This window comes from Myxocyprinus asiaticus, chromosome 45 (genome assembly GCF_019703515.2).
Source record: "Myxocyprinus asiaticus isolate MX2 ecotype Aquarium Trade chromosome 45, UBuf_Myxa_2, whole genome shotgun sequence".
NCBI classification, from domain to species: domain Eukaryota; kingdom Metazoa; phylum Chordata; class Actinopteri; order Cypriniformes; family Catostomidae; genus Myxocyprinus; species Myxocyprinus asiaticus.
This window is the reverse complement of record NC_059388.1, coordinates 7,623,952-7,640,684: the sequence shown is the minus strand read 5'-3', so window position 1 is coordinate 7,640,684 and position 16,733 is coordinate 7,623,952.

The following is a 16,733-nucleotide window of genomic DNA, read 5'->3' as shown; positions in this document are numbered from 1 at the left end:
CTGCTGCTCTGCATATACCCAACCAAGCAGCTGAAGTTTATTCTTACCAAAGTCAGTCCGCTTTTCAGTCTGATCTTAAAAGTACACTACAGAGGATTTATCATTTAATTATTCCTTAGAAATTAACAAAATACCATTGTTGGGCTACTCTGGTAAGCCTACAATAATGATTTTACATTCAGAGTTGTTGGATTCAAAGCCTCTGTCATTCATGCTTGCTTGTTTACATCATGTCCGTAAACGAAGACAAGGTCTAGCTATGATATGCTATTAATTTGGTCTGACCACATATTTTTCAGATCTACGACTGAATACGACTTGGTGTAGCTACTCAGACCTTCTCTGATATGTTAATCATAATTTTTGTCCTGACTTGCCATGACCACACAAAGTGACAAGTGACAGGCCATTTTGTTGGTTGCTTGGCCTTTAGCACTGTACCAGGCAGTCCCGCCCACAATTAAATCTCATTAATCCGAAATCAAATATATTCTCACTGGCTATGATTGTTGTGTTGCACAGCATAAGGACATGGTGTAAGAGTTAGATAGATGGTGGATAACTAAATAATTACAGCTTTTTGTCCAAAAAAACTTTGAGTAACATTATAGATAAAAGGCCCTTTCCCACTGGCAGTACTAAAGCCCCGTTTAGGTACTTTCCCCCGGGACTAGTACTTTTCGTCACTTTCACACGTAAGGAACTATAGTTCCTCTAAGCCATTTTTGGGGGATTTTTAGCTCCTACTCTGGAGTAGGTGGGACTTTGGGAGGTGCTGCAGCCTGTGATTGGTAAAAAACATATGACGCACAAAGCATTGAGAAAGGAGAGGAGTCCACAGCCTCCATTTGTAAACAACTAGCTCCTAGCATGCTACTCAGAGGATTGCGCCAATTTTACAATTACCTTAACAGATATAAAATAAAACCAACAACGTATACAAAGAGGATCACCCATTTCACATGTGTGTGTGTGTGTGTGTGTGTGTGTGTGTGGGCAGGTTTAAGTGATTTACGAGGATTTTTTTTTAGGTTACAAACTGGTAATTACAAGGGTATTATGCTATAAATGTGGTTTATGAGGACATTTCTAGTGTCCCCATAATTCAAATCGCTTGAAAAAAAAATAAACAATGTTTTTTTGAAAATGTAAAAATGCAGAAGGTTTTTTATGAGCAGAACGTTTTTTGTGAGGATTAGGTTTAGGGTTAGGGGATAGAATCTATAGTTCGTACAGTATCAAAATCATTATGTCTATGGACAGTCCTCATAATGATAGCTGCATCAACATGAGTATGTGCGTGTGTGTGTGTGTGTGTGTGTGTGTGTGTGTGTGTGTGTGTGTGTGTGTGTAACTTCATCGGGAGACACGCTTAGAGATTTCATCGCATCTCACTACGGCTGCGGCATGCACAGCTCTCGCGCCCAGTTTAAACTTTAACCTGATGGGAAAATGCTGCTCTCGGGGGCTGAGCTAGGATGAAATAAGGTGCTTTTTAAACTGTTCAGAGACAAGTTTCCTTTAGAGTTCCATTCATCCAAAAACGCTGTCGTTTAAACCATTAACTGATTGGGCAGCGGCCCACGTTTTCAGATGCAGCCAAAACTATATTTGCATTCATACAAACGGATGATTAAGTTTTGTTTAATATGAGTATACTACAGTCAGAAAAAATGGATGTAGATGGCCTGCTACTGCAGTTGTTTTGAAGCCATTGAACATATTTTGCTGTGGTCTCGTTGTATTTGCAAAATTTTAACCAGCAGATGTCCTCAGCGCTTCTCTCATCACTACTAGTACTTATGATCTCCACTGCATTTCAGACAAACTAGAATTTTCATTTTCCCTGCAATTTCAAATGAGGAAAGACAATGTTGTTGACATTAGTGCTGGATACCTGAGGTACTTTTATTCTACCTGCTAGCATTAGTATTACATTATATCATCTCATACTTCTCACCATTCATTCTGAGGCTAAACCCAACTGCTTTCCAAATGTCCTTTTTTTAAGACATCTTAAAAACGGGGTTTGACTTATCAAACAGCGGTGGATTTTTTATTTTTATTTTTTGACCTCTGCAATTACTGTTATGTCATCTGCCATTTTTTGCACTCGATCCTTGTAAAGTCAGATGTAATTTGATTGGCTGTCAATGTTTGTATCATCTATCGTTCATCAGCTGCAAAAATTGCTCTGAATGTGATCCCAACAATACAGTTCCTGTGTGTCGTTATCATTATATTTGTGGTGTGGACTCTGCTATTTACTTAGAGTAGTTACGATTTTTAAAACTTTATCGTTACATTTATCATTATAGTTATAGTTCTTGGTGTGAACAGCCCTTAACTCGAACCTGGCATCCTCCTTTTGTGTTGTTGATTTTGGTGTTGTTGATTTCGTTGTTGTTGCTATTGAATTTCGTGTTCCAACCACATCAGAAGAAAAATGGTCCATACTAGATTACGTCACTATGGTGGTAACTTTTGGCATTGTGAATGCAACAAGGGAAAAGTCTCCTCGGGTGTTCCGTTCCTCATTCTCCTCTAGAAAGTTATAAAAGGGAAAGTACCAGGACTGTAGGTGGGAAAGGGCCTAAAGTTACTGTACTTTTTACAAACAAATGCTTGATGACATCCCATCCCGTTTTCAATGGGTGCTTCGCTCAAAGCTTCGAAAGTGCTGTTTGTGGGGTTGAAACACCAGGTTTCCAAAAGATTATTGGAGATTTGGGTTTCTTTAGATTTTCATCAGGATCAGTGAATCTGGACAAGCACGTCTGCTCTTATAAGACTCAATTGTCCTGTATAGATGTTTATTATGTGCAACCGCTATTAAGTTGATATATTACCCACTGTATATAAACCAATAATTTAAGCAGTAAAAACGCATATTACAGTATTTTTTCTTTTCTTTTTTTTTTTTTTTTTTATATATGGCACTTTTCTCAAGCTTTAGAAGTATGTTAAACATGTGACTTTAAACTTTTAACATTAACACACATTATTATGTTGGCTTGACCAGCTTCACCAACCAAACTCTTCACAAATCTTCAGAGTGTTCTGACTTAGTGTACTATATCTTTTTTAACTGATCGGACTTATGGTGGTCACACCGGACGAGAAGCGCCAAGCCGTGTCACGAGTAGGGCACGGCACAGGTATCAAACACAGGGCACATGGATGTGGTTCAGGTGGCAGACAGTACACACAGTAGTTATCTATCAATCTATCAATCTATCTATCTATCTGTCAAACTTAAAACTTTTAAAACTTTCACTTAAACAGTTTTGTCAAGCCAACATCAAAGTTTGTCTAGTTAAATTATATAATGCTTAACTGATTATTAAATTTGCAGCACTGTTCATATCCACCATTAAACGCTGCTGACCAAAAGAACCTGGAAGCACGGTTGCCTGCTGTGTGACATCAACATTAATTCTTTAATAATGGGACATCAGGGAAAATGCAAAAAAATAAAAAAATAAAATGTATATGTTGCCTTTTTCCCGACAACCCGTTCAGTCTGTCCACTCCCACATAACCACAAAACATTGACCTCCCCTGTTCTGTTTTGTGTCTTATTTCTCTCCCTAACTCCTGAATCCCTCTCCTCCCTCCTGAATCCCCTACATACCCCTGCTCCTCTATGGGATGAGAGAAAAGAAGATGATCAGGAGTATGGGGAGGAAAGAAGAAGCGATATAGACAGGTAGGGGTGGAGAGACAGGGTGTGTGTGGTGGTGTAACCTTAGCCCCTGGCCAGTGTAAGTGAGCAGAGGGGGACAGTAGGGCTGGCCTGGCTCCAGTCGCCCGGCCTGGCTCCTAATGGGGTCCTATTCTCTGCCTGCGCGCCGCTGTGCTCCCCTAATTGAAGGTAATTGTTGGGAAGAGGCTTCAGCTGCCCAGAGCCACACAGCATTCCCACTGTTCCCCTCTCCCAGACGGGCAGGCCCGGAGCGGGAGGGGGTGGCCGATGGGGCGGATCACGTTTCCGACTGGCCCGGGTCCCTGCTCGATGTCTTATGGCATGCATGAGCTACACACACATTCATAAGTGTGTAATTGTGTCCAACCTAAATGGGCATCCTGTTCTACAGTGACAGCTCGGATGGTGGGTGAATGTTGATGACAGACAGACAGAACGAAAGAGAGAACGATTGTTTATGTGCTGATTCATTGGTAGAAACCTGTAGTCATCATCTGCAGTTAAATGCTCACACACACACACAGGTGATGAAATAATGTTGAAATGAGGATTGGACATGCTGAATGAGGAACTGTAACCGTGTGTCAGTACGGGATGCATCGCTGCTGCAGAACTGGGCTGCATGCCCAACCTGACATTACACCATCTACTGTGAGCAAGAAAGGGAGAGACAGGGAGAGAAGAAAACAAAGAAAGAGAGAGAGAACATTTTTAGTAGAAGCATAGATCCCTCATGCTCAAGCAGGTTTGAAAATGAGACATTTCATGTATTGAAACCACTGGAATTTTCACAAACACACATTGTGCAACTGTATGTCACAAACATGCCTAAACTTTAGCTGATGCTCAACAAATGAACTGCCCTTTGTTTCCTTAATCCTTTTTATTGTAACTATATGTGAGAATAAGGATGTGAACAAACCCCTTACCTTAAGTATTTAACATTGGTGCGTAACTCGTCGCAAACCTTTTCTGCTGGCAACCACCCACAATTAATTTTGCATGGCCAAATTTAGTTCATTTATTTATTTTGGCTAATTAATTGGGAATTATGCGAAATAGGAGAGGAAATGATGGGAGAAAAGGGGGATCGGGAAATGTTGCATGCCAGATTTAAACTTACATGAGCACCAGAGCTCAATGTAAGATTTTCATAACACTTTGTTAAAGGAATGTTCCAAGTTCAATTCAAGTTAATCTCAATCGATAGCATTTTTGGCATAATATTGATTACCACAAAATATTATTTACACTTGTCCCTCGATTATTTAAATTAAAAGCAAAAATCACAGTTACAGTAAGGCACTTGAATAGGGCCAGTGAATAGGGCCAGTCCATAAACATTAAAATACACAATTTCAAAAGTTTAGCCACTAGACGTAAACTTTGTGTTAACATGATTTACAGTAAGTGACATTAAACACTTACTAACCTTATCTCTGTAACGATATATCCAATATTACAACTTACAGTATAGTCATGATGATGTAATACTGATAAACCCTGTAATCAAATCCCTGTTTTTATGACACTAAAGTCATGTAAACATGTATAATGTCTTGTGACTATATAGAAACAGCATGAATTTATATGTTTATGGACTGGCCCAGTCCATGGTAAGTGCCTTACTGTAACCAAATGTTTTGCTTTTATGTATTTGTTTATTTATATTAAATAAACAAGGGACAAATCTAAATTATTTTTGTGGTAATCAATATTATGCCACAAATGATTTTGATTGAGTTTAACTTCTATTGTGCATGGAATATTCCTTTAAAGCTTTTGGATTTGTTTTGTTTTTTTAATACCACGCATGACAGATATCACTGAAATAGTTGTATTGAGAAATCACACTTGTCTGTGTGAAAGCCCTATGTTCTATAAACCACCTGAGTGTGTTAGCCAATGAGAAACCAACAGGTGGCTCTCTGCCAATGTTGTGAGTTTGGAAAGGGAAAACCTGTTTGTGGAAAACAGTGTTCGGAAAACCTGTTTGTAAAGTGTCTTTATTTCTGCGATTTATTTTGAAATTGCTAGTGGTTCAGAAATTGCTTACAGAAGTTTTAAATCATTTAAAATAATGTTCAGTCTGGTTTCATGAAAATTGCATGACTTTGCATGATGGTTGAGGTTTTTAAACAGTTTTAAAGGTAACTGCTCTATCAAGTTCCAAATCAACAAAGCCTACCACCCTACCCTAAACCTAAACAATGTCCATATCATGAAGAAAATGTAACATGAAAAACACAATTGCTGAAGCAACCACGTCATTTTATGGTACTTCAGTTACACTTTTGGCTCACTTGTCGACTTGTGTGTTTTTTTAGGACTCGTACCCGGTCCTTTGTATCGCAAGTGCAATGCTATAGTAAAAGTGTTTTCCAGATATTCCAGAGATGTTGCTGTGTTTGTTTCCTTAACTGTCCACCGTGATATGCAGTGGAACTGTGCTGCAATAGTGGGCTTCCCTCTTACATAAAACTCTGGGATTACCTTAATGTACGAGCGCATATACGTGGATGTGAGGGACATCTATATTTTACATTGGTGTGTGTAAATGGGAATAGTTTATAGTGTATGTGCTTTTCCCACTGTAGTCCCAGAAATGTTGAATTATTTCTGCTGTGTTTACTTGTTGTTGGGCTCCATTCTATGATGTTTGTTATCCAGTCTGTTACATGCACATGCACATTCCTCAAAAACCTGTTAGAACGACACTTATGTGTTTACAGTACATGGCCACACTAAGATGCGTTCTCAAGGAGAAACCTAGATGTGTTAAACCGTTTTCTCTAAATCCATTAAACGCCGTAAGAAAATTGCCATTCTCGTTTACATGAAGCTTCAGAATGCCGCTTTCTGCAAAAACCCTGTAATAAACTGTTTTTTTTAAGTGCATGTAAACGTGATCATTGTTGTTGAAGTTATTGTTCAGTTCACAGGGAATCTGCCGCTATATGTACAATGACCAACGTAAAAATAATTTAGCAAAAATGTAGGTATAGTAGTGTGATTGTATGAGACCAGGTTGGTAATTACCTCTACGAACCTCTACTTCTTTTTTTATTGTCTTACAGTGTCTCGTCCACAACTATGTACTGGCTCATAAATTTCTGAACAATTCTATAACTTAGTATCGCAGGACTTCTATTCCTCATTTGTTAGTCACTTTGGGTAAAAGCATCTTCTAAATATACATCAGTGAAACATCAAAATCTCTTTCATTCTCCACACAAATACACAGAATTAACATCAGTTTAAGGAGGTAGAGTGGATACCAAAACATCTATTAACAGATAAATCACCACTGCTTAACGTTCTTCTATATAACCACCCCACCACACTCACGCCAATATTATTGATGCTGTCTCAACATTACACCAAAGTTCTGTGAAATCTTCAAAACGTCATATTTTCCTCCACGCTGGATTTCCACGCTGTGAGATTCTGTCGAGTATGCGGAGCGCGGGGCTGAAATGAGAATTACCTCAGAGACACCGTGCTTGGCTGAGTTTAGCCGTACGAATGCAGCCAAGTGGGAAATCCAGATTCCAGGACTATCAGGGAAATGCCACATATGACTGCGGTGCCTAAGTCGCCCCTAATCAGGTCAGCCTAATGGTAACTCACCATCGCCATCATTCCTGGCAGACTGATTGAGCCTCTAAGCCTAAATAGCAATGCTCTTTTCCGCCTAAAGCGATTCCTATATTACTTTTCGCCCCTAAACTCAGGAGGAGAGGAAGAGAGGGGGTGGTTGAGATGAAAAGCTGAACGTCCCATGCGTCTCTCACTGGAGGCAGCAGACATTCTGATTCACCGACTCGCTCAGCCACAATTGCAAAATCATACTGCTATCTGCTCCATGTGATTGTTTCTCGCCCAAATTCAAAGCTACTTCTGATATTCATTTCCAGAGATGATTGCATTCATTGTATTAGCTAGAACTGAGAGATCTAATGAAGACAGCGAACTGAAGGATTTAGGCTTCTTATTGTCTGACCTCTCTGGCCCAAACATGCCATTGGTGTCTCAGATGGCCATTTCGAACTTTTGTAGCGCAGACATCGGGCCGATAATTAGCCAGATGAAATGAATTTGGAGTCTTTCTTTTCCATGAGAGATTTCAACCATAATTACTGCGGTTTAATTAAAAGCTTCCGTCAATCTGCGAGATTGCCAACTGGCCAGAATAATGGGCGAAGAAAACGAAATGAAACCTTAATCCAGCATCAACGTTAATATCTGATGCCTGAAAAGACAAACCTCCTTTTTTAGGGTTTAGAATCTCTAATAAAGCACTATTATATTTTTTAAAAACTCATTATGGGATCTACAGGAATACTGCGAGCAGGATCCTTCGAGGAAAAGGCACTATTCTGTACCACAATACATCTGAAAAGGAAAGGTCTCCTTTCGGGAGGTGGCATGCAATTAGTACACTGGATTAGTTTCTTTTTAAAGTTATTGAGACACAATGAGAGCACAGAACGCTTCTTTTCCCACTCTTCAACTCATCAAACTAATCATGTGCATTCGTTGGAAGTGTCTCTTTTCTCGCTAAGCTCCATCTCTCACATGCACTAAGCGTTAAAAGCCTGTATTTCAAACAGGAGGGTTGAAGACATGTTACAGGTCACAATTTGAGAGGAATTAGCAAAAAACACGGTGCAGAAAGCCCTCACCAAATGCTTTCATTAATGTAAGTGCTGACCTGGGAATTCACAACCCTTACCCGGCAAACTTTCCCTGACACGCACGCTAATAATGAAACTACATGGAAACGTTATTAGCAGAATTAAATGCCATTGCTCATGACAATGAGGCTGTATGGATGAACTTAATATTTTTAGCAAGTATAAAGAAAACTCTTAGATTTACATGAAAAGATCATCTAGTGTCCAAGCAATTGCAATTAAAATGACATACCAGCAAAAGTACTTAAACCAACATTTGAGGGTGTTTTTTAAACTACACGCACTTTTGGCCCCGTGGGCTTTTAGAAAATAAGCTACCTTAAAACACACTACTTTTTACACTTTCACTAGTTTAATTTGTCTCCTAGCATTGTCTAACAATGATCACTGTAATTTTTTTGTCATTTTTATGAAACGTCAAGAACATTTCCACCACATCTCAAGTTATGTATTGTGTAGTGGAAATGATGGTGATCGAAATTACATTTTAAACATTTTTGATATAAAATGGGCTAATAAGGCTAATTTTATAGCTAACAGTTTATGTTTCCTAAACACACACAATTAATTTTAAGTTTTTCAGCTTGATTGGAAATTATTCACTATACAGTTTTCTTTTAATTGATATTTACCTTGATTTTTGTTTTGTTTTCTTCACAACTCACACGTCTCATATTTCATCTCAAGCATGTTCTTTACTTTCTCCTTGGAAATGTAAGGCAAGTTACTCAAAAAAGTAATGCCCTACAAATGTCTAATTACTTCTAAAATATTGTAATCAGATTACTTAACTGATCACCTTACTAAGAAGTAATCACATTACCTTTAGTTTTTTTTTTTTCGCTCAACAAATTCAGAATAATATCTATATTTCCTCCTTGTTTATTGTTGTACACCTTTTAGTTGTCACAGAAATGCAAACAGACATACATATAAACATATGAATTCATATTTTATATTTATTATATATAAATACTGTATATTATTTTAGAAATGTGTAACCCAAGTAATGTACTTAAAATTGATTACCTTAACTGGAAGTCAGTAACTGTAATCGGATTACAAGAATTTAAAATATAATGTATTACACTATGTTTTGACTACATAGTAATTATCTTACAGTAACTAATTAATTTGTAACTTTGTAATCAGATTACACCCAAAACTGCTCCTTGGTAACCAATTACACTATCGTTTGACAAAGTTGTTGGTTGGAAATTATGTAAGTGATTCACATAATCTTTTTCACATGATAGATATTGAAAGGGTTTATGGTTATTTTACTTTTCTGCCTTATTCATGAAACACAAGCTGAACAAATTACATTGAAAATAATTTGTAAAACTTCTTAAATAAATTGTCAAATTGATAAAATGTGACAATTTACAGTACGCAAGAATGGATTGAGGAGCGATTTACACACACATTTGTTTTGGTCGCATTTCATGAAGATGGCACTTCATTTCGATTATAATAAATTATATTTTTATGATTGATTTTTCATACTTTAAAATGTAAAGTTTATATCTGTAATAATATCTTTTAAATGTATATATAAAAAGCATTTAAAAAGTAGCAAATATGAATGATAAAGGCATGGTAAAAATATTCCATTACAGTTGTAATGAGAGCTTTATGCATATATACAGTATATACTGTATATACAGTGATGTGAAAAAAAGTATTCGCCCCCTTCCCGATTTCTTCTATTTTTGTGTATTTTTCATACTAAATTGTTTTAGATCTTCAAATGAGATATAACATAAAACAAAGGCAACTAGAGTAAACACAAAATACAGTTTCAAATATATATATAATTTTTTTTATTGAAGCAAAACATTTATCTAACACCTATATCACCAATATGAAAAACTAACTGCCCCCTTAAACTTAATAGCTGGTTGTGCCACCTTAAGCATCAACAACTGCAACTAAGCACTTCCGATATCTGGAGATCAGTCTTTCACAACACTGTGGTGGAATTTTGGCCCACTCTTCTTTGCAGAACTGCTTTACTTCAGCCACATTGGAGGGTTTTCCAGCATGAACTGCCCGTTTAAGGTCCTGCCACAGCATCTCAATCGGGTTCAAGTCAGTACTTTGACTAGGCCACTCCAAAACATTAATTTAGCTTCTTTGAGCCATTCAGAGGTGGACTTACTCCTATGCTTTGGATCATTGTCTTGCTGCATAATCCAGTTGTGATTGAGCTTCAACTTATGGACTGATGACTGAACGTTCTCCTGTAGGATTTCCTGGTAGAGAGCAGAATTCATGTTTCCCTCAATTATTGCATGTCACCCTGGCCCTGATGCAGCAAAGCAACCCCACACCATCACACTACCACCATCATGCTTGACCGTAGTTATGATGTTCTTTTTGTGGAATTCTGTGTTTGATTTACGCCAGATGTAACGGGACTCATGTCTTCCAAACAGTTCCACTTTCGACTCATCAGTCCACAGAACATTCTCCCAAAAGCTTTGATGATCATCAAGGTGTGTTTTGGCAAAATTCAGACAAGCCTTAACGTTTTTCTGTGTTAGCAGTGGTTTTCGCCTCGCCACTCCTCCATGGATGGCATTTTTGGCCAATGTCTTTCTGATAGTGGAGTCATGAACAGTGACATTATTTGATGCGAGAGACGCCTGCAGTTCCTTGGATGTTGTCCTTGGCTTTTTTTTGTGACTTCCTGGATGAGTTGTCGCTGTGCTCTTGGAGGAATTATGGAAGGTCGGTCACTTCTGGGAAGGTTCACTACTGTGCCAAGTTTTATCCATTTGGAGATAATGGCTCTCACTGTTGTTCTTTGCCGTCCCAGAGCCTTTGAAATAGCTTTGTAACCCTTCCCAGACTGATGTATTTCAATCACATTTTTTCTCATCATTTCTAGAATTTCTTTCGACCTTGGCATAGTGTGCTACTGGGTGAGACCTTTTAGCCAAATTCATGCTGCTGAAAAAGTTCTATTTAGGTGTTGATTTGATTGAACAGGGCTGTCAGTGATCAGGCCTGGGTGTGTCTAGTCCAGCTGAACCCCATTATGAATGCAGTTTTATAGATTTGGGGATTTAGTAACTAAAGGGGCAAATACTTTTTCAACAGTTGGTACTGGATAACTTTTTTGCTTCAATAAATAACATTATAATTTAAAAACTGTATTTTGTGTTTACTCAGATTGTCTTTGTTTAATGTTAGATTTTGTTAGAATTTTTGAAAAAAATTAGTATGAGATATACACCAAAACAGACTTTTTCACAGCACTGTATATACTATATACATATATACTGTATGCATACAGTATATACACACATGTATATACACTATATTGCCAAAAGTATTCGCTCATCTGCCTTTAGACGCATATGAACTTAAGTGACATCCCATTCTTAATCCATAGGGTTTAATATGAAGTCAGCCCACCCTTTGCAGCTATAACAGCTTCAACTCTTCTGGGAAGGCTTTCCACAAGGTTTAGGAGTGTGTTTATGGGAATTTTTGACCATTCTTCCAGAAGCGCATTTGTGAGGTCAGACACTGATGTTGGACGAGAAGTCCTGGCTCGCAGTCTTCGCTCTAATTCATCCCAAAGGTGCTCTATCGGGTTGAGGTCAGGACTCTGTGCAGGCCAGTCAAGTTCTTCCACACCAAACTCGCTCATCCATGTCTTTATTGACCTTGCTTTGTGCACTGGTGCGCAGTCATGTTGGAACAGGAAGGGGCCATCCCCAAACTGTTCCCACAAAGTTGGGAGCATGGAATTGTCCAAAATCTCTTGGTATGCTGAAGCATTCAGAGTTCCTTTCACTGGAACTAAGGGGCCAAGCCCAGCTCCTGAAAAACAACCCCACACCATAATCCCCCCTCCACCAAACTTCACAGTTGGCACAATGCAGTCAGACAAGTACCGTTCTCCTGGCAACCGCCAAACCCAGACTCGTCCATCAGATTGCCAGATGGAGAAGCGTGATTCGTCACTCCAGAGAACGCGTCTCCACTGCTCTAGAGTCCAGTGGCGGCGTGCTTTACACCACTGCATCCGACGCTTTGCATTGCACTTGGTGATGTATGGCTTGGATGCAGCTGCTCGGCCATGGAAACCCATTCCATGAAGCTCTCTATGCACTGTTCTTGAGCTAATCTGAAGGTCACATGAACTTTGGAGGTCTATAGCGATTGACTCAGCATCCGCTGACCCCGCTCTGTCATTTTACGTGGCCTACCACTTCGTGGTTGAGTTGCTGTCATCCCCAATCGCTTCCACTTTGTTATAATACCACTGACAGTTGACTGTGGAATATTTAGTAGCGAGGAAATTTCACGACTGGACTTGTTGCACAGGTGGCATCCTATCACAGTACCACACTGGAATTCACTGAGCTCCTGAGAGTGGCTCATTCTTTCACAAATGTTTGTAGAAGCAGTCTGCATGCCTAGGTGCTTCATTTTATACACCTGTGGCCATGGAAGTGATTGGAACACCTGAATTCAATTATTTGGATGGGTGAGCGAATACTTTTGGCAATATAGTGTATATATATATATATATATATTGGTATTGGTAAAAATTATATTGGTAAAAATCAACTCTTGGGACAAATAAGTGCCTGTAGTGGAAGAAACACAACTGAAATGTCATCCACAAAAAGAACCTGCACATTCTTACAAATTATTTCATGGACACAGAGGTGAAAATGTGCATGACATTGTTTAAAAAAAAGAAAGATGGTATGAAAGAGTGATCTCTATGTTTTGAATGGCTGAAGACAGACTGTAAGACATTCAGTCATGCCCTTGCCACTTTCTTCTGTCTTTTTCAACTCTTCCTTTCTCTGATTTCTGAGCATCTTTCTTTCTTGAGCACCACTGAATCCACAAAGGAATGTTGGATTTGTGAAAATCAAAAGGCCTGTGATCCGTCCAGCTCTTCCATAGCCGCGAGTACATGCGACTTATGATTAAACGCACAGCATATATTAAATTAAACCATTCTGCCCCAGAAAAAGGAGAAATTAATGAGGCAGGTAGAAATGCTATGATAATGAAGCGAGTTAAAATGCCTCTACTCCCCTTCTACAGATACGCTGAGCGGTAATCCAGACCCCTACATATGGAACCGTATTTAAGCCGAACCAAATTCAAATGATTTAAATGTAAAATAATCAGCAGGTAAGAATCTTATAAAGGAAAGAAGCAGAACTAACTACCTTAGCCCTCTGTGACCACTTATTTCAGATTTAATTTTATTTCTGTTAAAGGCATAGTTCACCCTAAAATAAAAATTCACTTTCATTTACTCACATGTCATTCCAAGCTGTTTGCATTTTAATGCATTTGCATTGTTATGAAGAAACAAGTGAGACAAAAAACTTTCTGTGAAAAGTGTTTTAAAAAGCAGCTTAAAAGTAAAATAACTGCCAACTGTCAAATTCAAACTGTCAAAAAAATCAAATGTTAACAAACCCACATAAGGCTGTTTGTCTTACTTTCATGTCTGTATAAGCATAAAACTTTTTAAACTAATTTAAACAAGACATGGCTATGTCAAGCCAACTTCAAAGTTTGTCTTGACCAAGTGTATATATCTACTTTGTAGTGGATTACTTGCTTTGAGTAACTTACCCAACACTGTTTAAAATACATTTATGGTGCTTTTTGTCATTTTTGGAGCCTAACTGTAAAAATCACCAACCACTTTCATTGCATGGAAAACTGTGTCTCTAAGAAAATGTGTTTTCTTTCCATGGAAGAAAGAAAGTCACACAAAAACTCAAAACTCTCTCTTACACATATTTTTTATTTATTTTTTAACACAGCCAAGTTCCAGCTGATGTGAAAAGTTTCGTATTGGCACACACACGCTTTACATACTCTGTGCTCATAACATGTAAACCGAGGGTAGTTGGGAGTAACTGATCTTTGAAGACACAACACACACACACCCACACACACACACACACACACACATACACACCAGTGTGCCGTGGCCCTCCATCATGGTTGGCAGCCCCTCAGTGCAGCGTTAAGGGTTCATCACTCATGCTGTATCCTAACCAAAACAAAACGGTGCCAACTGGTAGCGCTTAGAACTGTTTATGGTGAAGCTGTTTCATACACCCCCATGATTAATGTAGTCTGTGCCAACAGGTAAACAGACTGTGTGTGTGTTTGTGTGTGTGTGTGTGTGTGTGTGTGTGTGTATGTGTGTGAGAGAGAGAGAAAGAGAGAGAGAGAGAGAGAGAGAGAGAGAGAGAGAGAGAGTGAGTGAGTGATTAATTTGCGACGTGCAGACAGGTAAACAGAAGAATATATACATGGCTTACTCCCCCTCCCCTATCGACTTAGTTCTTCTAAGCTCCAGATACTTTATCCTTTGAGCTAAAACTGTTTATTTTTTTATTTATTTTTTATTTGTGCTATACTGCAATACTCTGACAGTCCTTTATTATCTGCAATAAAGGTTGCATAATACAATGTACAGATGGAAAAAAGAGGGAACAGTTGACAGTCGCTTCAAACCATTTGTTTTACAGTTTTCTACTGTAATATCAGTGCAATGATATATATATATATATATATATATATATATATATATATATATATATATATATATATATATATATATCGCATACTAGTTGTCAAATATGACTTAATAATCCTCACTTTTAGCATTACTAAGTTCTTGGTACATGGTCTGCAATATAACAAATAGAATTCTCACGTTAAGCATTACCAAGTACCAAGTACATTATTTCTAGTAAATATTCTAACTAAGAACACTAACTTTTGATAACATTTTTGGCCATGATGAAAATTATGCCGAAACTGAGGGACAGTCTTAATTTGTGTAAAAACTGAAAGAAATATTTTTCACACAATCAATATTAAAATGGTTTATGATTATTTCACTTTTTGTCCCTTATTCATGAAACATGAGTGGAGGAATTTGCGGTGTAAATAATAATAATAATACAAATAAAAACCTGTCAGATAAAATGTGACATTGTGTTACAAATATCACATTTTATAATTGCATTTTTATATAAAATAGTAATTAGAATTAATATAGACCCCTGAAAATAAAATACATAAATAAATACATTTAAAATTGTCTGAAAAGTTTAGATGCTATTCTCATGCAGGTGAAACAGTTTCGAACTTTTGCATAATTCCCTCCATTTTCTTTCTTGTCTACAATCAATATTGATAAAAAAGAATAAATAAATCAATATATAAAACATCCTTAGTGCTTGGTAGTCTAAAAACACTACCAAGTATGTCTAAGTATACAATTTCAGGTATATACAGTATTCTAAACAATTTGTGAATTAAATTTTCTTTTAAACATTAGCAATTTGCTAACATTACATCAAGTCTGATGTAAAGGGAAAACCCACTATTGCTGCGCAATGTTTCTGACACATTTACATGGTGCACGCAGCTTTCGCGCATTAAACAGCTTTATTATAGTATGATATCCACAGAAGATTTTTACTCCACCCCCTGCGTAACATCATTAAGGATAGCTCAATATTGTTGAACCAACGTGGTTTGAACGATGGATGTGCGACATAGTTACTAAGTTTTCGGGAAACAGTCATCACTAGCTAGTTAATTTCTCAAATGATGCATTTTATTATGGTGGTTAAACAGTGAGTTAAGTAGTTGTATGGGAAACGCACCCTTTATTGGCTGGTTTGATGGAATTTCTGCCAGTGAAAGCACACAGAACTTTATGTGACACAAGGTTCCATGTTAATACAATGAGCACTTTTAAGGGGCAAAATAATCACCAGATTTGCAGAAGTTTGCCAGGTTAGTGATATTAAATATTTTAAAGATATTTTGAGTTTTATTTGAGGTAAGTCTTTACACATTTTATTCTGTTTTCCTATGTGTGTTCTGTGCTCTCAGACATTACCGTCCCATAATATAATTGATTTCTTTCCCCATGTCTGTCTTTTATTATGGTATCACACATCTCTGATAATACCGCTTCTAAACAGCACGTAATGGCAAAGCTGACTGTGATCGCTTTACAGGCCAGTTAGGCGATTTTTCCTCTTTGCCAATCGAAGCTGCTATACAGTCCAGACCTGAACTGTTTTAGTCAAAGTTCTGGTTACGCAAGTATGGAAGCCATGGAGTGCCAATTAAAAAAGAATTAAGAAATAAATGATCAGTCTATTTGTTTGAAAATAAAATGTGAATAAATAAACCAATTTAAAAATGGAAAAATAAACAGACACATCTTAATGTGTTTATTTACAGTAATTCACATTTAAAAATGCAATTATATTTAACAATACATTTGTGCATTAACAAATTAT